The sequence below is a fragment of the Chiloscyllium plagiosum genome, unplaced genomic scaffold (assembly GCF_037043375.1).
Source record: "Chiloscyllium plagiosum isolate Xiang-an unplaced genomic scaffold, Cpla_swu_hap1 HiC_scaffold_1, whole genome shotgun sequence".
NCBI classification, from domain to species: Eukaryota; Metazoa; Chordata; class Chondrichthyes; order Orectolobiformes; family Hemiscylliidae; genus Chiloscyllium; species Chiloscyllium plagiosum.
Window position 1 is genome coordinate 29,815,748 of NW_028270139.1, and position 6,225 is coordinate 29,821,972.

Here is a 6,225-nt window from a genome sequence, read left to right on the forward strand (position 1 = left end):
GAACTTGCATTTACAAACCATCCTTAATATATTTAAATATGTCAAGATGTTCATGCATTATCAACAAAATTTGATACCAAGCCATTGAATAGATATTAAGGGAGGCTACCAAAAGCCTGGTCAAAGACATTTATTTTAAATTGTGTCCTAAAAGAGAAAAATAAGATTTTGAGGAGAGATGGGGCAATTATTCGGGGAACTACTCCCACAGCTTAAAGCCTAGGCAACCGACCGCAATGGGGAAAATGTTTCCAAATTTGGTGATCAAGTCCCAATGTTAATGATCAGCAAGACTCTAGGAAAATCTGATATATCAAGTTTTCTGAACAAAAAATGAAACTCTGTATACTACTCAATCCCACCTTTCTTGGAGAGGAACATCAACATCTGCACGTTTCCCTCCCCAAGCCCACTCATCATCCTGACTTGCAAATATATTACCATTCCTTCAGTGTAGCTGGATCACAATCCTGGAACTCTCTCCTTAACAATATTGTGGGTTTAGCTACAGCACATGGACTGCAGCGGTTCAAGGCAGCTCAGCACCACCTTCTCAACAGCAACAAGGGAGGTGCAATAAATGCTGACCCGGTCAGCGACACCAGCTCCTTTTGGGTGATTTTTTAAAAAAGTGTTGTTGTGCTATAAATATAATGTTGTGACAGGACCTAGGTCTCATATTAAATGACAAATTTCATTTTAAAAATGTGTCATCAGTGATAGGACATAAGTTAAATGAAAGGTGCAAGGTCTCTATTTTTAATTCACCAATCACTGGGGCATAGGGTGAAGAGCCATGGTCTTTTTTTTCCCAGGTTAAGGGATTTCAAAACTAGAGGGCATAAGTTTAAGGTGAGAGGGGAAAAATTTAAAATGGACCGAAGGGGCAACCTTTTCACTCAGAGAGTGATGAGTGAATGGAATGAGCTGCCAGAGGATGTGGTAGAGGCTGGTACAATTACAATGTTTAAAAGGCATCTGGATGGGTATATGAGTAGCAAGAGTTTAGAGGGATATGCACCAAATGCTGGCAAATGGGACTAGATTAATTTGGGATATTTAGTCAGCGTGGACAAGTTGTGCTGAAGAGTCTGTTTCTGTGCTACCCAACTCTATGACTCTCTGACTGTAAGACTCTATTTGAAATAGCATCTAAATAAAATATGTTACTTATCAATCAGGGTCTTATTACATTTGTGTTGAAGGTCCTACTTAGTCTAATTTCATCTCCTATCTCCCTGGGCAATTGTTGACTTGCAGCAGAGAACATACGAACAAGCATGCAGAGAATGGTGCAAGTATGGACTGAGCTGCAAGTGGAAGTGGTGGAAGCTGGTACAATTACAACATTTAAAAGGTACCTTCTATATGACAAATACTTAGCTCTGGACTCACCATAAACAGCAACTTAGTGGCATTTAAACTGCACCTTATCTGTATATCCCACATTCCACAACACCATGAAATGATAGCAAGTATTGTTTGCATCACTTAGGGGTTAGGGATAGTGTACTGTGGTGCAGTGGGTACTGTCCCTATCTCTACTTTAGGAGGTCTGGATTCAAGTGCTTACCGGCTTCAAAGGTGGTGTGATAGCATCTCTGAATGTGTTGATTAGAAAATATCTTTTGTGTTTGGGGTGGAAATGAATCTCTTTATCCTTCCATAAAACTTCATTCAACACAGCATCAAAATATGTCAAATCCACTTGAAAATAGATAATCTTAGCAGAAAGTCAATGTCAAATTTAGAATCTATTCAGTTCATTTGCTGATAAATATGCTTGACTTTTGTTAACATTTTGTTTTCATATTAATATTAAGTATTTATTAAAGATACTACCTCATCTCTTAATCATAAAATTGTACAATAGCCATGCATTAATTATGAGGATGCACTATGGCTGTTGATGAATAGTTATTGAAAATATTCAAAGGATACATATTGGTGTATGAATGTGAAAGTCAGCATGTTTACATAACAGCATTGATTTGCTGTAATCATCCAACGTATTGAAAACACAATGGTACAAAGATTAAGTATTAGTCTTAAATGGTTAACCAGTGCACTTTACAGATTGCCCGCCTTGTCCTCAGAATATAAATTGCTGTGCTCTATCCCTTTGAACTGACTTTGTTTTGAAATTTAGTAGATAGGTTCCTGTTCTAACCCTTGACTGATCCCTGGTCTTGCTCAAATCAGTGACATCTTTGAGGAGAAAGATCTGCAGATGCTGGAGATCTGCAGATGCTGGAGATCAGAGCTGAAAATGTGTTGCTGGAAAAGCGCAGCAGGCCAGGCAGCATCCAGGGAACAGGAGAATTGACGTTTCGGGCATAAGCCCTGAAGAAGGGCTTATGCTCGAAACGTCGATTCTCCTGTTCCCTGGATGCTGCCTGACCTGCTGCGCTTTTCCAGCAACACATTTTCAGCTCAAATCAGTGACAGTCAATCACGATTATCACTACTTTAACATGATAGATTTTAACAGGATAAGCTGCACACAGAACTGTGCTGGTGGAATCTTTACTTCCCCAAAATTATACAGAGTGGGTCAGGTGGGAACTAAAGAAGTCTGAAACTTAATTGTATCAATTCCTCTCACACACACACTTACATTTTTAATGGAGACAACATAGTGAGGGAAGTGACCAACTCACTCCAGGAGCGGAGTTTGTGCTTTCAGCATTACAATGAGGATGTGTGCCTCAGTTGTATTGATTTAATGAAGTTAAACTATGGCCACTTGGGATTCCCAAACTCACCAGCTTAACCGTCAGGTGAGGGAGGAAGTAAGTACGTTGCCACCTTCCTACTGTATCCAATCATTGCACCCCTCACCAGGTCTTCCATTTTCTTTTCTCTCGCCTCAAATCAAAGCAGATCCTTTCCTTGCATGTCAGAGCACAGGTCCTGCAGTCTCCCCCAGACTGTTCCCTGACTGACTTCAAGCTGCAATGAGGCTTGGCTTCTGGGCCAGGAAACAGTCAGTGGTATTATGTACATTGTGAGTCATTCCATGGATTGTCGTGGAGGGGCTTGAGTGTTCCATTGATTCCAAGAGTGATGCTGTTAAGAGTTCTCTACTCGGGGCAGGGCTACCCATGATAGGTGGTCAGAGGGTAGGAACAAACAACAAGAGAACAAAGAAAATTTACGCCCAGGAGCAGGCACTTCAGCCGTCCAAGCCTATGCTAATCCAAATCCACTGTCTAAACCTATCACCTAATTCCTAAGGATCTGTGTCCCTCTGCTCCCCACCTACTCATGCATCTGTCCAGACGCACTTTAAATGAATCTACAATATGTGTCTCTACTACCTCTGCTGGCAACACATTTCGGGCACCTATCACCTTCGGTGTAAAGTACTTTACACATGTATCCCCCTTAAATGTTTCGCCTCTCACCTTGAATGCGTGACATCTCATTATTGAATCCCTCACCTTGGGAAAAAACTTATCTCATTCAACCCTGACTATACCCTTCATGATTTTGCAGAGCTCAGTCAGGCCTTCCCTCAATCTCTTTTTTTCTCATGGAAATAATCCTAACCTGCTCGACCTCTGTTCATAGCTAGCACCTTCCATACCAGACATCATCCTTTTGGTAATGTGGCAACCAGAAGTGTACACAGTACCCTAAATGCAGCCAAACCAATGTCTTGTACAATTTTAACATGACCTGCCAGCTCTTATACTCAATACCCCATCCGATGAAGGCAAGCATACCATATGCCTTCTTGACCACTCTATCCATTGGTGCAGCCACCTTTAGGGTAAAATGGACCTGAAATCCCAGATCTCTCTGCCCATCAACTTTTCCCAAGACGCTTCCATTTACAGTATAGTTCGCTTTAAATTTAGACCTTCCAAAATGCATCACCTCACATTTGCCTGGATTGAACTCCATCTGCCACTTCTCCACCCAACTCTCCAGTCTATCTATATTCTCCTATATTCTTTGACAGTCACCAATGCTTTCTGCTACTGCACCAATCTTCGTGTCATCTGCAAACTTACTGATCAGACCACCAAGGCCCTCTTCCAGATCATTTATGTATATCACAAACAACAGTGGTCACAGCACTAATCCATGTGGAACACCACTGGTCACCTTTCTCCATTTCGAAAAACTCCCTTCAACTACTACTTTCTGTCTCCTGTTGCTCAACCAGTTGTTTTTTTATCCACCTGGTTAGACCACCCTGCACACCATGTGACTTCACTTTCTCCATTAGTTTACCGTGGGGAACCTTATCAAATGCTTTACTAAAGTCCATGTATATGACAACTACAGCCCTTCCTTCATCTATCAACTTGGTCACTTCCTCAAAGAACTCTATTAAGTTGGTAAAGCACAATCTCCCCCGCACAAAACCGTGTTGCCTATCACTGATAAGCCCATTCTTTTCCAAATTTAAATAGATCTTATCCCTCAGTACCTTCTCCAGCATCTTTCCCACCACTGACATCAGGCTCACTGATCTGTAGTTACCTGGAGTATCCCTACTACCCTTCTTGAACAGGGATCAACATTAGCAACTCTCCAGTCATCTGACACCTCAGCTTTGTTTAAGGATGCCACAAAGATATCTGTCAGGGCCCCAGCTATTTCCTTTCTCACCTCCCTCAGCAACCTGGGATAGATCCCATCCGGTCATGGGGATTCGTCCACCTTAATATTCTTTAGCCTCCCCAACACATCCTCCCTCCTTATGTCAATGTGATCCAGAGTAAACAATCTTCGATCTCTAATCTCAACATTTATCATGTCCCTCTCCTCAGTGAACACTGATGTAAAGTAACCATTGAGAAATCAACCCATTTTCTCAGGTTCGACACACAAACTTTCTTCTTTATCCTTTAGTGGACCAGCCCTTTCTCTAGTTACCCTCTTGCTTCTTATATATAAATAAAAGGCCTTGGGATTCTCCTTAATTCTGCTCACTAAAGTGATTTCATGACTCCTTTTAGCACGCTTAATTCCTCATTTAAGATTGGTCCTATTCCCCTGATATTCCTCCAAAGCCTGTTCCGTTCTTGGCTGCCTAGATCTTATGTATGCTTCCCTTTTCCTCTTGGCTAGTCGCCCAATTTCTCCTGTCATCCATAGTTCATGAATCTTGCCTTTCCTATCCCTTGTTTCCAAAGGGACATGCCTATCCTGCACTATCTTCAACCTACCTTAGAAAGCCTCCCACATATCACATGTGGTCTTCCCTTCACATAGCTGCCTCCAATACACATTTCCCGAATTTTGATATAATTGACCTTGGCCCAGTTTATTACTCTTCCCTTAGGACCACTCTCATCTTTGTCTATAAGTATTCTAAAACTTACAGAATTGTGGTCACTATTCTCAAAGAAAGCCCCCACTGCAACTTCTACCACCAGGCCTGGCTTATTCCCCAACACCAAGTCCAATATGGCCCCTGCTCTAGAAACCTTTCCTGGGTGCTCCTTACAAATTCTGCCCAATCCAGACCACTGACACTAAGAGTATCCCAGTCAATGTTGGGAAAATTAAAATCTCCCATCACCACCACCCTGTTGCCTCTACATCTTTCCATGATCTGTCTACCCTATTTATTCTTCTACCTCACATTCACTGTTGGGAGGCCCGTAGCATAGCCCCAACAATGTAACTGCACCCTTCTTATTTCTCAGCTCTACCCATAATGCCTCACAGCTCAAGTCCTCCATAATGTCCTCCTTTAGCACAGCCGTGATATCATCCCTGACCAGCAATGCAATTACTCCCCCACCCCCCCCCCCCCCTTTTACTTTCCTCCCTGTGCTTTCTGAAGCATCCATATCCTGGAACATTTAGTTGCCAATCATGCCCTTCCTTCAACCAAGTCTCTGTGATCACAATAACATCATACTCCCAGGCACTGATCCAAGCCCTAAGTTTGTCTGCCTTACCCACACACCTTGCATTAAAGCATATGCACTTCAGACCACCAGTTCCTTTGCATCCATCTGCTATCTGCCTACTCTTCCCCTTGGGAATACTAACTTCATGATCATATTCCTTACAGTCTCTAGTTTACACCTCACTGTCTATTAGTCTTTTCTCCTGGTTTCCAGCCTCCTGTCACTTTAGTTTAAACCCTCCCCAACAGCAGTAGCAAAAACTCTCCCAAGGACATTAGTTTCAGTCTGGTTCAGGTATAGACCATCCAATTTGTAATAGTCCCAACTTCCCCAGAACAAGTCCTAATGT